We start from the raw sequence: 17422 nt of genomic DNA, 5'->3' as shown, positions 1-17422 counted from the left end.
ATTAGGGTGGTCCTTAATTTTCGATTTCCGAATTTCTTTGCTCCCAACCCCTAAATTGGTTCCATCTCGGACCAAATTAATCTGTGAAAAAAAATGGGCTCAATCGAAGAATATTTAACCGACCCCCAAGCGACCTAAACATCTGAATGCATTTACAATGTATAGTATATGGCAAAAGTTTGTAATAAACTCTTGTAACTTAAAAATGGCTGAGGGAAAGGAATCATATCTTGGATAGAGGTTGTAGAAGTAGATCCATACCTGATACTGAGTAGTGACCGAGATGAGGCATATCTTTACGTCCAACATCTTGGATTCGGGCACAAAATTTTAAATAGAAATGACCTCGTATGATATATCATTTTGAGGTAGCTTTTGACGACAAACAGACGTCTGCCTTTATTTTCCACTTATCTCTGAACATGTAATATTTATCAACTATGGAAAATAAAAGCTCCAAAAGTAATAAAACATAATATTATGTGAGTTTATATCACTGTACGGGCTGCAGATTTATAAGATTGTTGAATAGTTTCCCTTATTTGAATTAAACTATACAATAAAGAAAGAAATGCACATGCCCATCTACTTGGAAAGAAGATGTGAACTTTCAACATGGGTTGAATATATTGATAAACATTGTGGTGGTGAATGATGTTGCAGAGAGAGGTGTGAAACTAATACAAGAATACGGGAACATTTTAACAAAGGACGAAAAAGAGAAACAATACATATTACAGGTAGTCAGTGAACACAGAAAAAAGTATCCAGATGGCTACAAAAATTGGCTTAATGATGCAGTAGAATTTGTCTAGTTATCCATAGCCTTCAGCTTTCTTTTATTATCATTTTAAACATTCATTATATTATTTATGTAATTTCATTTCATATAGGGAAATTCCATGTCAGATCAACACAGCTATTTTGGTCACCATTTCAGATTTTGATGAAATTTGGTGTGTTAGTAGGTTTTGATGAGAAACGACCAGAAATGAAATTTTTCCTTCCTGACTCTTACAGTTCTGGAGTTATAGCATCTCAAAGTTTGATTTTTTGTAAGAAAATTGGTTCTGATTGATTATTAAAAGAGCTTGCAACTTTGGTCCTAATTAAGATAGAGACTTCATTCGAGTGTCATTTTAAAGCTCATAGACAGACCTTTCGTTTGACATGCCACACTTGACCTTTCCCGTAAAATTGAAAATTTGACCTTGATCTTTGACCTTTGACCTTGAATAGCAAAAAAGACGTGGTCATCGATTTTCGTGAAACTTTTACAGAATAATGGCTTATTATTGGTGATGACATTTGGAAAGTTTCAGAGTAGGACAGCCATGGGATGCTGAGTTATGAACTTTTAAGTGAAAGTCACTGATAGTAATTTTGACCTTTTGCCGAAAATTTAGTCACATTGCTGATTATAAATGCTTGTAACTTTTGCCCTAACTATTATAGAAACTTAATTCCTATGTCATTCTTAAGCTTGTAGATAGACCTTATCATTTGATATGTAACACTTGATCCTTTCTGTAAAACTGAAAATTTTGCCTTGAATGACACGAAAAATGACGGAGTAACTTTTACAGAATAATTGCTTGTTATTGGAGATGACATGTAGAGAGTTCCATAATGCGATATGCATGGAATGATAATGTGTGTATTCTTAAGTAAAGATCACTTATTGACCGAACGAAACGGAGGTTAGTCGATTTGTGTTGTCTATCCGTCTGTCTCGCGATAACTTTCGAACGCGTGAATCGATTCGAATGAAAGTGTCACAGATCGTTTATTCGTTCAAATGACAAGTCAATTTCGTTGGGGAAGTAAATCAGACGAAGAGGTAAGGGTGAAATCTCCTCTTAAAAGTGCAAAAATGTAGAAAACTATTATTAAAAACGAATTTAATGGACTATTTTCTGTTATTAGAACTTTATAAGTGTTCGAACATACCTCGGGAATTCCGGGCTAATAGTTGGGAAGGAGGGGGAATCGGACAAGAGCGTGGCCAGAAAATCAAAAGGGGATGCTAACAAATCAGACTAACGAATTGCTATGAAAATTGCACAGCTTTATCGCAAGGTGTACTTTTCGAAGAACCTTAATACTAGTAGTAATTAGTCATTTGTTTATAATTGCATTGTTCGTTATTCAGGGGACTAAGTGTACTTTAACGTAGAAATAACCAGTGAAAAAATTATCTACATACCTGAGGACGAAATGCCTGCACTAAAACTGTTTCTCTAGCATAGTAGTTGATTTTTGAGAGTCTGCTTTGTTAAGCACATATGTGCGTCCAGTGGCTGTTAGCGGATGAACTGTAGCTAGTACACACGAAGTAGGAAGTATTAAAATGTCTTCCTTGCGGGGATATGTGAAAGATGGATTAGGCCCTGCAGGATGTAAGAACGTCACAGTAACTTCCTGCTCAACTTCGTCTAGAGACAGTACACATCCTAACCACCATTTGCCGTCATAAGCACATGTAACAAAACCTGCTTTTATTGCTTCTATGGATAGATGTGCTCTTAATTTTTTTTCACACAGTAAGTTCGGTATTCACCACTGTTTGAGAATTTCTTCGCATGTAAAGTATTTACAGTAACTGGTAGAAAAGCATGTAGTTTCTGAGTTCCAGCTATTGCAGAGGCACTGTTGTATCTTGAGGTAAGCAGCGATTCTTCTGCAGCGTGTTCTTCTGAAGAGACGTAACAAAAAGTGACGCTCGGCATAGCTGTAGTAGCCCAGTTATAAAGTGGCTTTGGAGTCATTATTTGGTCATCACACGGATTCTGGAGACTAGCTTTGGCTGCAAGTCGTTTTAATGTTCCACCCAATCCATCACAGGCACTTTTACCATGTGTAGTAGCGAAAAAGTGCCACTCAGCTTTAATTCCAAAGTCGTCTTCGTGCGAACACAGGTTAATGAATTTTTTCTTATTTTTGTATTGTGCTGCAGCCCCGTCAGAGAAGTAGAAAATCTTTGACACTATTGAAAACTTAGATTTGAGGAAGTGCGTTTTTTTTTTTTTTTTGCGGGGGGGGGGGAATAAGTGTACTGCTGTAGTGTTGTGTATGAGGAAGTCAGATATCACAACAAAACTTACGTGAGTTATAGGGTTTGATTTATAGTATGCGACGAATGGATGTATGGTTGCCTGGGAATTGTTCCAATGGTAGCCTTGCACAGAGTCTTGCACAACAAATGAATAATTTTCACTGAAGTCACAAGGAGCAATGAATTCACCCACATGAAGATTGTCTTTGAGGCCTGTCAAGAATTCTGTTTGTTGCTTTGCGATAAATGAATGGCACAAAAGAATCTGTAATTTCTCACTGAATTTTGGGCAAAAATCTTCTGATGATTCTTGGATTGTGCATAGAGTGGATCGGTCTGTAGCTACCCATTGACGGTATATTATACTGTCTACATTATGTTCCTCCATATGGTTTTGAATACTTATTATTAACCTCTCTGTACCAGGGCAAGTTTCACAGTCACCAAAGTAACATGATATATTAGGTGGATTACAGACAACCTGTGCAAGGCAGTCATGATATGATATAATGGGATGTGCATCATCAGCTGTAAGTGTCGATAGTTTGGCTCCTGCTATCATCAGTTTCACATTCTGATGCGTGCTGCAAACACAGACCGAATGAGTTCCCACAGCCCCCGCTAAGATACACTGCTTGGGTCTCAGTTCTGCAAATTTTGAGAAACCAATGGAAATATCAGGATACTGATTCTTAAATGCCTGGAATAGTTCTTTCAAATTGCAAAGAATGAGCCTTTTTTGTTTGTGTATTTTCTGGTCTCCAATCCTTACAGAAACGAAATCTTTTTTACCAGGCATTATTCTGCTGACAGAATCTGCTTCATAGAATTCTCTGACCACTTCTACAACCGATGTAGGTAATGCTTTCCCAGGTATGATGTTAGATGTTGCCATTATACCCTTCTCTTGAACCAGTTTTTTGGCACTACGTACCATGTAATTAGGTGCACCAAATTCTCGCTGAATTTTACGAACTGACCAACTCCGCGGCAGTACTGTTAGTACTTGAATTTTCTCACTTCTTTTCACACAACTTCTGAATTTGTCTTTAAGTTGTTGCAGCATTTCTTGAGTAGAATCCTCTTCGTCACTACTGGAACTTTCACTACTTTCAACATGGACAATTTTCCTCTTGAGGGCAGATCCAATTTTCTTCACTTTTTGTCCCGGATATTTCTTTTGAGAGATCTTAGTTTTCAATATTGGAGACTCGCCAATAGAGAGTAAGCTTTCATTCACAGCCTTCAAATTTTCATCGTCGTGTAATTTTTTCTCGGGTGTACTAATCTCGGAATTATTGTCTGTACATTGGTCTGTTTCAGTCATGTTCGTAATCAGGCAACTTCGCGACATTTTTCCTGCACTTGTCACATATTTTATGTCTTCTGCAATACTGGTACTTTCTTGATCATCCATTCTGTTACTGACCTTAGACCTCTATTGCAGTTATGGCCGTTAATGGAAAAAGGATTACAACAGTATATTTGGTACAACAGTTCAATACCTTTCACACTGGATGTAGTTGCCATTTTACTTCATTAATGACCTGGGAATCCTTATTTTAGAAATGATAATGATAAACTCTGAGGAAAAAAGAAAAACATAGTAACAGTATATTATTATTAGTAGTAGTAGTATTTATACTGGAAGAACAAATGAAACATAAACGAACTTTTTTCTTCTGTCATCAGCAATAGCAAGCACTATTCTGTAAAACAGGGCGCAAAATTTCCGGTCGCCAGGTCGCCATTGGCGACTAGAAATTTAGAACTGGCGACCAGCGTTCAGTAGGAATGGTTTCTGCCTAAACTCACAGGGCTGCGCAGTGTCTGTTTCTCTCGAAAATAATGTCACTGAGTGTGACAAACCACGGAATTTGAAGTCTTCATAACGGACAAAGAAAGCGGTCTTTACAACGTTGTAATATGCCCCTCCTTCCCCGCCCTCAATCGAAATGGTCTGCCTCATAATTTGTACGTGAGAGACATTAGCGACCATCATTTTTGGATTGGCGAGTGCGTCTGAATTTGAAATTTTGCGCCCTGGTGTAAAAGCAACTCAGTCATTTTTCTTGTCATTCAAGGTCAAAGGTCGGTAAAATTTTCAGTTTTACAGAAAGGATCAAGTGTTACATATCAAATGATAGGTTTATCTACAAGCTTAACAATGACATCGGAATTAAGTTTCTATAATAATTAGGGCAAAAGTTACAAGCATTTATAACCAGCAATGTGACTAAATTTTCGGCAAAAGGTCAAAATTACTATCAGTGACTTTCACTTAAAAGTTCATAACTCAGCATTCCATGGCTGTCCCACTCTGAAACTTTCCAAATGTCATCACCAATAATAAGCCATTATTCTGTAAAAGTTTCACGAAAATCGATGACCACGTCTTTTTTGCTATTCAAGGTCAAAGGTCAAGGTCAAATTTTTAATTTTACGGGAAAGGTCAAGTGTGGCATGTCAAACGAAAGGTCTGTCTATGAGCTTTAAAATGACACACGAATGAAGTCTCTACCTTAATTAGGACCAAATTTGCAAGCTCTTTTAACAATCAATCAGAACCAATTTTCTTACAAAAAATCAAACTTTGAGATGCTATAACTCCAGAACTGTAAGAGTCACGAAGGAAAAATTTCATTTCTGGTCGTTTCTCGTCAAGCCCTACTAACACACTAAATTTCATCAAAATCTGAAATGGTGACCAAAATTTTTGCCCTAAAGTGTGTTGATCTGACATGGAATGTCTCTAATAAATAATTTCAATATAGGCTGGTGTGTATTTCGACGGGATGTAATTATGTAACAACATATATAATTATTTCCTTGTTACATGTATGTAATAGTTTATTCATATTTCAGTAACCTATAAAGATAAAAACAATATTGAAAGATAATAAAATATTATTTCAAAGCTAAAAAGAATTAAACGACCAGAGATAAGTTGAAAATATAGGAAGATATGTTTTTATAATGAAAGGTTACCCAAAAACGATGTCACAAAACATCATTTCCATTTAAAATTTTGGGTCCGAATACAAAATTGCGGACTTCAAAATGGCCGCCATCATGCTATTTCTCAGGGTCAGATGTGGATTACTTCCAATCCCTGTATCCAAGATTTGGCCAATTTCCCTTCAGCAGCTTTAAAGTAAGAAGGGTTTATTCCAGACTTTTCCTATATATTAATATATTGGATATGCATTCAAACTTTAGGTCGCTTGAGGGTCGGTTAAATATTCTTCGATTGAGCCCATTTTTTTCATGGATAAATTGGGTCCGACATGGAACCAATTTAAGGGTTGGGAGCAAAGAAATTCGTAAAAAAAAAAAAAAAAAAAAAAAAGCCATGTAATTAAGGACTACCCTAATACACACACACTTATCGAATATTGAAAAATTATTGCGCTTTCAATATGTTGACTATCATATGGAGAGGACAAACTTTTCACATGCAAGGGGCACTTCGTTACCTTGCTTTGTTATTTCAGGTTATATATTTTAATATTAAATCAATCTATTCATAATTAAGTTGTGTGTATTAATGTCAGGCCTGACACATATTTATCTAATATATTTATTTGGTTCTATCTATTTAATAAGTATAGCATAATCTATAATTTTACTATGTTTAATATATGTAAATGTATGTAAATATCAATTAGTGCATTATCCCAAATCACTTATATAAGCCAAATTTTCTTTTAAGATTAAGATTCAGTTAGTTAGATCGAGTATTACTCTCGCTCCCACTATTATAGACCTGGTAGAGAGGCTAGTTTTTTGAAGATTTCACTTTTCTTTCATACTTTTCCAGTAATTTTCCACTGCTGTAGAAGTTTCTAGAACCGTTAATACTTAAATTTTTTCTGTCCCCGGCAAAACATATAAAAAGGCGGATTTTCTTTATGGCTTTCGCTGTTTCAGCTAAGGAGGCCTGTAGAGTAGAGGGCTATGCTGGTGGCTTTTCAGTCCGAAGGGAATTAGCAAGAGAGCTTTTTCCTGGGAGTTTGACCTTTAGATTAGTTACTGGTTGTCCTGTGGATATGTTAGTCCGTGGCTTCCAGTCCCGCTAGAGAAAGTGGTCTCTGGCCGTAATTTAGGTGAATTCTAGTTAGGAATAGGAATTAAAGAATGAAGTAGGATTTTTGAGCTCTACGTCAGAGTAATGACTTAACTGGGCTCTAGTTAAAGGTTAGAAGGAGTAAAAAGTAATTTGCTCTTGGGGTGACCCTAGGGAGAGAGTGAACCCAGGGCACTTAGGTTTTGAAACTCTCCAGGTGCTGGAGGTTTTTCCCATTTAAAATAGAATCCAAGTTGCGATTTGGTTTCGTTTCCTGTACAGTCATGCAATAGTCAGGCTTGGCTGGTGTTTTTGTTTTCACACTGCGACTTTCGTGTTTGAAAGTATTAGAGTGTGTGTTCACCTTTTAACCTAGAGTCTTGAATGGAAGACGTAATATAGCTGGGCCATGAGTGACGGATGCTTCTCCTAATTCCCTAAGTTACCTATCCTTAAGATTTTAGCTAGTTTCCTTTTTCTGGATTTCTCAGAGTTTTGAGAGTCCAAACCAGGTGTAGGCCGGACTGTTACTAAATGAAGTTAAGCAGTCCTTGAAAGTAAGGAATATGGACCTAGAGTACAGAGAGTACTAGTTTCCATATTACCGCAGTTCCCAAAGAATTATTAGAGAAGTCTTTTATTTTTATGTTTTAGTGATATTTAAATTAGTTTGTGCTCCTTGAACTCTCATGATGAGTTTTTGGGAAGTCGAGCAAAATATTAAGGATTAATTTTACAAGGGCGAAGTAACGTCCTTTGAATCTCAAGATTTCTAGTCACTCACCTTACCTAAATTCGAGAAACATAAAGCTTAATAAATCTAGTTATTCTCCATAAATCATTTGACTTGTTATTTTTAACTCAATCGTATTTTTGAACCTGTTACCTAGACAACAGCGAGCGGACGAATTATTTCTTTTGGAATTTCTTTCTTTTTTTGTTGTAAGGTAAAAATGGCAGACTCGTAAGAGTGGTGAGATAAAGAATATCGATTAGGAACATATTTTCAAATTGAGATAAAGCGATCAGATCCGTAGCGATCAGAAGGAGAGCATAAATAATAATAATCCTAGTCGTAATAAATAATATAATAATAAGAATTTTTTTACCTTACACACATAAGCTTACGAAACAGATGAAGTAGTCACTAAACCTGTCTATTGTCTACTTCATTTGATTTTTGAGCTTATGTAAAGTGTCTGTCTTCTCTGTGTGATCAAGTCAACATGTCGAAAGTGCAATACTTTTTCAACATTTGGTAAGTGTATTTGTATATTTGGTATATATACAAGATGTTTCAAAACAATACACACATCGTTTGGGAGCTGATTCCTGACACCAAGATAAGACGAAAAGTATAGACAACTGGGTACACAAATGCTTCCTTTCGGAGTTATAGGCTGTCGAAAACTTGAAAAAAATGAACTTTAAAGATCCTAGCTCCAAAACTATGAGACCTGCCATAGTCGGGTCACGACTTCACTTAGGAACTAATATGTGCAATATCCAAAAATATGTTTCAGAATCCTGAGGTACTCACGAAGAAATTTTTATAGAGGGAGTTTGACTACGGGCGTATAATCTGAAGTACTCACCAACTACTTCTATAAAAGTTGTTGTGGAAGTACCGCAAGATTCTGAAACATGGATATTTGGATAGCGCACATACTAATTCCTAAGTGAAGTCTGACCCGACTACGATAGGTCCCATAGTTTTATGCTATGGACCTTTAAAGTTCATTTTTTTCATGTCTTCGGCAGCCTATAACTGCGAAAGGAACCATTTGTGCACCCAGATTGGTCTATACTTTTTATCTTATCTTGGTGTTAGGAATCACCTCCCAAACGTTGTCGGTATTGTTTTGAAACGCCCTGTATAATGCACACTAAATGACAGTGTAAGGCACTAATCATTTCTGTTTTCTTTGAATAATTCGATGTTCTTTGTTAAGTAGCCCTCATTTTCCACTCCAATGAAGGAAATATCTTGAGGAAACAGGGAAGGGCTGTTCTAGTCTACACAGAATGACAACTGCCAACGCTTTTTAAACGTCAGGTTTAGTAGGCCAGGAGAAATTCCTCCCGATCCGCGTCATAAAATTGACTGCCCGTATATTGCCCTCAGACTCTTCGACAATCCCTGAAAAGAAAACAACTAGTTGATCATAAGATTGAGACTTCAATAGGTTAAAAATAGATACCATCCACCTTGACTTGACTGAAGTTTTACCTCCGGCTACCTGACAGCCCCAAATCTGAACTTCCGCGAAACACTCCTTAAATGGGCTAGGACCCACCAGCCGGCCTTTGAGTGTGAATAACACGTGGTCAGCGTGTCGGCTCCTACGACTGTTGCGATGGTCTGCGCGATCAGGTTTCAGTACATCTCTACTCAAATGAGTTTTTCAATTGCCTCTCTGTGCGAAGTAAACACCATTAATTTTTGAGCTTCTACCGGGAAACAAACCCAGAACCACACACGAAAGGCGAACATACTAGTCACTAGACCATAAACGAGCTTTATTTCTATCAATATATTGAAAGAACAAATATTTGGAAGAGCATGAGCATAACAAACACTATAGGATTATCAACTCCTTGAACTTGTCTCAACACCGAGGATTCCTGTTTTCAAATGGACATGGAGTTGAGAAAATCGAATATAATTTATCTTTACCGGCCCACTAACCAGTACATATGAGTAATTGTGTACGAATTTTCTACGTTAAGGCGTAGGTTCCTCAAGGAAAAGAAGGTATATACCATACAAATACATTCAGTAATAAATACCATGGTGTTTAGTATCAATTAATATACGCACCTGCTTTCCACACACAAAAATATTTTTCCTATAGCTTTTAACACATGCACACAACTTTTTCTGTTCTTCAGTCAAACATGTCTGCCTTGTCTTCTTGTGGGTGTTGCCAATGTGGACGACCATGCTATCTGTTGAGAGCATTGCCATGGAGTTGAGACGAAATAGAGGTGACAGAAACGAAGCATAGTCAAGCTTTCGAAAATAATCGTTATAAAGGTTTACTTTCCACAAAACCGAAACATTGAAGTGTTCTCTTCCATTTAATTACCATTAAATGATGTTTGATTTGCAACTTCAGTTGTAATTTATTGATTAAAATCAGTCAACTGTAGTCTGTGACAGCCCACGGTGTTGAGAAATTGGGCAATAATTAATTTTTTACGTGGAATCACCCATACATGGATTATTTTTTTGGGATTCATAATAAAAATGTGTTAAGAATTAAAATTGTTCGAAATATGTTTTCGAAGTTCATGTTTATTTTCAAGGTTTTGTATTATTATCTGTATCCACTACTACTAAAATGAGTTTTTGTATTGTAGAGAAGCGAAGCAAAACCTGCTTCATCAATTTAAAGCAGAATCTGGAAAAAAGCCCACAATTTCCCAAGCAAAAAAGCGAAGCAGAAAAAACCGAGTCCCCCCCCTCTCCCAAAGAAAGATGTTTCTTTCCGAACCCTTGCATCTCTATCTGGGATTGAAATAAGTTAACGACTGGAAATCAATTCAAAATTCAAGCCCAATACTTTCACTTAAATGGCATAATTAACATTCAATATTAATTCCTAATGTTTTATCTTCAGTTCGTGACTTGTATTACGCGAGAAGATAGGTTTGATTTAAATAAAAAAATCATTTAAATAAAAAAAAATCAACAAACTTTTTTTTTTAATTATGATTTTTTCCACCCTGATTATCTCTCTCTTTCTTGACCTTGCAGTTTCAATATCCCAACCAACTACAAATGAGGTGGCAGTCCCATGAATACTTCCTCTTCCCTTGATGGCTGGTAGTTCAAGACAAGTGGGAATATCAAACGTAAGGATTCACTTATAAAGATGTGCTACGATGAGTAGAAATACGTTACTTAATTACCACACAATGACATGTATAAACTATTGTAGCAAAAATGAAATACAATGAATAAAATTGAGTATTACTATATTGGAAATTTGAAAATAAGTAACAGACATATTCATACTTTGCATTTTCACATAAAAGGAACTAACATCAAAATGACAAAACACGACGATTAACTACTTTCATAATTGTGAATTGAACTCAAACCTGAGATATTCTTTCGTGCGCACTTTCGCTGGGTTACGATCGCACCACGCACTGGTTGGGTTGGGGTGGGGGGGAACAAACGTGGTACCTGCTTCAGGTCCTCTTCTTGCAGTAAACTGTGTTGCAATATATATGAATGTGTCTATCATCGACCTCCAGCTTACGGTGACATATCCACTATGAATTCCTTGTCACTAACACTGGATTTTTATGTGTGTTCCAGTAGTTGCACATTTCTCTACATTAGCAATCCGCAGACAAGTTTTGAATTAACTTTTTACTGTATTATTGCACTACGAGACTAATACGAAGAATTTTCTAATTCACAACCTACCTTCGGGCTGTATGAGAATACCAGAATAATAGTTACTCATACAGCAAGTTATTGCCACTGCTAGCTACAGGACATTGTGCTGTTTTATGCACAAATCGCAGAGTAATAACTTAACGTGTAGAGCACATCTAGAGTCGGGAACGACTAACAAGCAACGTACAGAACAAGGCAGGATCAGATCCGACTCAAACTTTGCCCAGAGGATACATAATAGAAAAGAAGACAAAATGCCAAATTAGAGCTGCCCCCGCCCAGAAACACCGGAGATATGCTCCGCAATATAACGCACCATGCGACAATATCATATAAGGTAAACGTCGCAAGATACCCGTTTATGTCGAAAACGGAAAAGATGGGCAGCACGAGGATATCAAGATATTTGATATGCTATAACACTGACTTGACGACCATCTTGAAAGCCACGATCTTGGATATACCGTAAGGTATTGAAATGAGAAGTCTCATTGTGTGGTAAACTAGCCTTCGCGTGGGAGACTTCAACAACTCATGGAACTCATCGAGTCAATGCAGAACGCTGCCTTTCCCTGATATTGTGACTGTTTGGGACCTTCGCGAAACAGTGTAGCAAACCGCGCAAAGGAAAAGAAACATTCGTAAAAAAATGTAAGCTAGAACATGACTGGGCTTTCTCATCCGTATACACTTTGTTTCAGATAGTGTTGTTTTAATAAACGTGGGCCGAAATGTCCCTTGTTCACACGAAACAGCAAGAAAATTGAACAAGAAACATACAAAACTTCGTCCAGGAGTGAGCTTCATCCCAGGTAGGTCGTGCTTTTGCTCATCAATCCAAGATGATATCTCCTAGCTCTGAAGAGAGCTGTCGAATTGCTGTTCCATAAGAAATAGTCCTTTGTAGTTTATGTAGTCTCCAAACGAGTGTACGTACAGGGTGTCTACAAAAATTCCAAAATGAAATTTCGTGACTTTTTCTTTACCCAATCATAACATTTCCTAACATATTCAAAAGCGAATTTGGACGTGAATTAGGCCTAATTTTCATCCATGAGATAGAAACGTACTTTGCTTGCAATTTGATAGCGTCTAAAGCTGACCATAAATATTTTTGGTGGTGAAGTTTGACGTTTTACGGAACAAAATTTTCCAATATGTACTTACATTTGCACAGTTAAAAAAGATCGTGACCCAAAAGCTAAATTCCGTGACTTTCATGACAGTTTTTATTATTATTATTATTATTATTATTTTATTTTATTTTCTTTTTTTTATTTCGTGACTTTTGTGACTGATAGACAGCCTGTCGTATCACGCGAGGCAACTGTGGGTTTCACTGTCCCAAACAGAATCCCAATATCCTCGAAAGGCATAATGTGTCAAGGCGGATGCACTTCCATGCACAGACTTTGTTGCGATTACTTGTCGCGTACCATTGTTGTGGAGTCTTACTCTATTATTCTGTCCTTCGAATACACGTTTGTTTTGCCAGTCTTCTACACTTCGTCCCGTCCATACCATTACACATGTTTTTTGCGGTTACATCATTGGTTTTCTTTTTGCGTTATGTCTTACATTCATATATTACACACCCCGCTTCTCATTTGAATACCTTACGCTATATCCAAGACCGTGGCTTTCAAGATGGCCGCCAAGTCGGTGTTATAGCATATCAAATATCTTAATATCATCCTGGTGCTGCCCATCCTTTCCGTTTTCGACAAAATAGAGGATCTTGCGACGTTTACCTTATATCATATTGTCGCGTGGTGCGATATGTTGCAAAGAATGTTGTTTATAGTGCTAGCTGGGAACATGAGAAGGTACAAGTTTCACTCTTCGTCATTCCCATATAGTGCCTAAGAACACATAACACTTTAAAAGGTACTAATCTTAGAAGAACGAAAGCGTGAATATATGAAATATTTAAAACGAACGAAGGAAATGAAAGATGAATAATTCTACATAAGGTATATTACGATATTAACAAGTAAATAATAATATAGGGTTAGCCTAAGTCATTCATCGGATTTCAAAGCACTGTTATAAGTATACTGCGTACAAAGATGGATGATATACGGGTTTAAGTTTATAGAAAAGTTGGTCATCTGTCTGAAACAAACAAACAAACAAACAAAAAAAAAAAAAAAAAAAAAAACCGGGAAGAAATGGATAATTTGCTCACTTGTGTACTTAATAATACGTATGTAAGGAGAGCGGAAGTTGTGTTTCTTTTTTCTTAGGATCACTCAAGCAGGCGGTGCTATCAAATAGAAAATTTATAGGAAAATACGAAGTGAAAAATTTTTTGTGAAGAAATGATAGGTGAATATAAGTAATTACTGTCAGGGCAAAGCAGGGATTATGAGTGAAAGTGAAAGTATTGTATGTGAAAGTTTGCTCTTCCACTACTCTCGTTTATGCGTACACATCCCGTCACTGACGCGAATGCTCTCTACGGACACACCCCCTTGCTACCGCTCGAGGACCCCCTGCTGCACTCCTGCCCTGATTGTTACATAGCATTCGTGCTTTTTAATGGCCACCTAGTACAAACTGATTTGTGTTTTATGCACAAAGTTTTATATCATACGTTCACACTATATTTATACTGAGCCCTCCTGAAATCAATCTGCAAGTAGTCATGGAGCTCCTCACTTAGTACATGCTCTGCTAAAAGAAATACAAAGCGCTAACCTAACCTGAAAGTGCAAGAATTGTGTAAAAATTTGGGGGTTAACTTTACAATGCCTACTCTAGCTGGTACTCTCACTCAGAAAAAAGAAATTACAATATTAATTTTACGAAAATGGATCAAAACTTCCCTATCCTTAAGCTAAACCGTTTCTACCCCTACCCTACTTATTCCAATCTTATTCCACTCTACCCTACCCTACTATACTATACCCTTTTAAGGCGGCCCACCTTATCGATGCGCAAATGAAGCGAGGTTGAACAGTCTGCTCAATTAATGCCCTTTTCTTATACAAGTTTATAAACATGGAACTATTTGGGGGTTAAGTTCCAAAGTTGGTCGTCCATTTCCAGCAAAATTTTTAAAATTTACAGGAAAGATATGGATAATTTGATCGTTTGTGTGCTTAATAATACATAAGGGTCTCGAAAATCTGTTTATTTGTTATATATAATCGGTTATAAACTTGGGACTATACGGCGAGCGGAGGGAACTACTTGGCGCAAGGTAACCATACAGTTGCATTGTGGGAAAGTAAGAAGCATTTGTTACGAACAAACTGCAGAAAATGTGGAAAGGAGATGACAGCGGAAAAACGTGGCGAAAGCGGACGCCCAACTTCGAAATAAATGCTCTATTTGGCAAACGGAAGAAATTACTTAGTGCAAGGTAACAACTTTCGATTTCGTGAAAGTAACGAGCATTTGTATTCTGAATGGCGGCAAGTGTACAGACGCTCCATTTGGTATCCTTACGCAGAGACGAGAAATTACATTCTATTAACTTTAACAAAATGGGTTAAAACTTCCCAAAGCTAATCCGACAATAGGGTTAAGTGCTGTATAGCCGGGCGAATTTTAGGAAATTTACCGGGTCAATTGGAGAATTCATTTAAGTTTGTGAGGGAGAATGAAAGTCAAGTAAGGGGAATAGTAAAAGTTAACAAAGTGGTTGTATTTATTGGTTGTTTTTGATGTAAGCGGCTCTGAATGTGGAGCCGGATGGAACATATCCCAAAGAGGTAAACTTCTTTTACTATACGGATCCATTGATTGTAAAATGTACAGAAAAAATTAGGCAAGTCTTTAATTTGCCCATTTCATGTCAAGAACAGAACCCACTGCGGGGTGGACTTCTAACCCGTTCCTACAACTGCTACTACTATTCCTACTTATACTATGGATCCGTATATTAATACTACACGCCTAATGTAACGTAATCTGACATAACTTTCTGTAATCCAACCAAATATAACCGAATACAGTACGTTTTCGTACTTTTTTTCTTATTTTCAAATTGGTTCGGCGATACAGCACTTATGCCCGATAACATATCCTACTCTACCCTTTTAAACCGGTAATAAAAACTCATGGCTTTTAAATTTTCGTATCTGTCATTACGCTTTATATCGTTTACTGGCGGACGACCAACTTCGGAATCAATGCCCATCCATGAAAGGATACGTATACTCACAAAGTATCTGATAACATTCCACAGATATTCCAAGTGTGAGCCTTTAATCACCCGGCAAACATCCAAAGGTAATCCAGTTCCCAGTTCTGTCCGATGCTCACAAGCACGTTTCCATCAATGTCCGTCACACCAGCAGTGATGAGTTCCTACAGTCCTTGCAATGTTGTTGGCATTGGAGGTACTTACTACAGGAAGAAATCATATGACGTAAGGGTAATTGTTTAGTAATGGGGGCCAATACTAACGAGGACAGAAAACAACGTGCCCTGTGGGGCTCTAACCCGCCTTCACTCGCTAATGCTTGCTCGTCAATACAGTCTGAATTAAATGTTAATAACCGAACCAAATCTGATAGAATATCACATAAAATGTAAAAAACCTGGCCCCTCAAAGCTAAACAATAGCTGACGTATTAGGCCTATTTGTAAATAAACAGTGATCTGAAACTCGATGAATGCCAAAAGATTTCTTACAGTGCTAAATTACGTCTGTACGAAGTTCTTACCTTGTTTTGATTCAATGTGAATTCGAGATAGCACAATAAGTATACAACAGTACCTCATCATCTTCTGTGCGCGTGGATACTTCCTACTGTTGCATTACGTATAAAAATGATTTTATTACATTTAGAAGTGGTAATAGAACACGCAAGAAACCCAGATCATGTATTCGCACTCCATGAAATCTTGGATGCTATTATCCTTTTCTAACACATGTAACAAAATTTACTTACTTACCTGTACCACTTAAAATTTGCTTCCTTCAAAATATTCCGATCCGAACTTCCTACCCGCCAGCGTTGCCAGACTATAAGAAACAAATTTATTGTCACAAGTACTGATGTATCGCTCGCGAGTGAGCCTACTCCACTCTGACTACAGTGTTGCCAGACCAGTCAGTTGGAAAAGCAGGAGATTCGAAAATAAAAAACAGGAGAAAGCAGTAGACACATACAGTGGTGGCGTTTGATTGTAAATCCGGGGGGGGGGGTAATATGCCATTATTAAGAGGGCAGTAGTCAAAGCAAGCAATCCAGAATTCATTTCCGATGAACTACGTTGAGCAAAGAAAGTGAAAAGTCCCGATTTATATTAATATTATTTGATACAAAACATGTGTGAAGTAAAACGTAGTGAAAGAGCAAAGTGGAGTGGGAAAATGTCTTTTCATGCACGTAGCGATAACGTAACTATATTGTGCAGTTACACGTGACCGTGGCGTAAGACGATTTCTTGCTGACGATCGCGGAGAAACCATCTAAGCCACTCTTCCAGCCCAAGTCCCAATTTAAACAACACTTACTTGTAAATCTTACAGAAAGTCATAAAAAACGCTAACCATAATTTCACCATTTACCGTAAAGACCGCATAACTCGTGGAGGTGGAGTGATGATTTGTGTAAATAATAAGTGGAAGAGCAAGAGAAGACTGGATCTCGAACGGGATTGTGAACTCATTTGGGTGGAAGTATTTATTCCAAAGCGTCGTTCTGTGTTTATTGGGTGCTTCTATAGGCCGCACAGGAACACCCCCCAGCACATCTTAGAAGCTTGCCATGACTCACTGTTACATGCGTTGTCACACGGTGACGTCATCCTATTGGGTGATTTCAATCTTTCCATCACGTGGCAGGACAGCAAGCATGGCGTCACTAAAGATGGAAACGACAGTTATTTCATGGACAATTTTATTCATGGACTTGGTCTAGGTCAACAT

At 37.4% G+C, this 17422-nt stretch overlaps 1 protein-coding gene across 3 annotated transcripts in view; it reads right to left on the bottom strand.

Annotated features, from left to right (window-relative positions):
- LOC145686319 (uncharacterized) overlaps positions 1-16601 on the bottom strand; it is a 358756-nt gene extending 342155 nt beyond the window's left edge. The window contains exon 1 of one of the 3 annotated variants that reach the window (XM_081759521.1): positions 16444-16601. The gene's annotated coding sequence lies outside the window, so the exon portion shown is untranslated. The other 2 variants (XM_081759522.1, XM_081759523.1) reach the window with 2 other exon arrangements.
- Between the last annotated feature and the right edge of the window lie 821 nt (positions 16602-17422).

This window comes from Thermobia domestica, chromosome 5, assembly GCF_964235325.1.
Source record: "Thermobia domestica chromosome 5, izTheDome1.hap1.1, whole genome shotgun sequence".
NCBI classification, from domain to species: domain Eukaryota; kingdom Metazoa; phylum Arthropoda; class Insecta; order Zygentoma; family Lepismatidae; genus Thermobia; species Thermobia domestica.
This window is presented reverse-complemented; position numbering and strand designations above follow the sequence as displayed.